Consider the following 333-nt stretch of genomic DNA (forward strand, 5'->3'; position numbering starts at 1 on the left):
TACCAGAGTCGCCATCGACAAATTCAACGGTGACAACTACGTGACGTGAGCCCGCTACATGCGTGGCGTGTTTTTGACCAAGTCGGTGTGGCATGTCGTGAACCGGGAGACGACTCCGACCTTTGCGGACCCTCGCATCAAGGACGAGTACGTCAAGGCCAGCAACATCGCGTTCGGCCTGATGCTGCTCCACATGGACGCGGACTACCATCACGTGGTTGACAACTGCGAAGAAGCGTGGAGCGCATGGCAGCGTTTGCAAATACTCTACAGTGGCAAAAGGCTGGTCGTATTTACTTGAAGCGACAGCTTTTCAGCATGGAGATGGCTGAA

The sequence above is a fragment of the Plasmopara halstedii genome (assembly GCF_900000015.1).
Source record: "Plasmopara halstedii genome assembly, contig: Scaffold_525, whole genome shotgun sequence".
In the NCBI taxonomy this organism is placed as follows: domain Eukaryota; phylum Oomycota; class Peronosporomycetes; order Peronosporales; family Peronosporaceae; genus Plasmopara; species Plasmopara halstedii.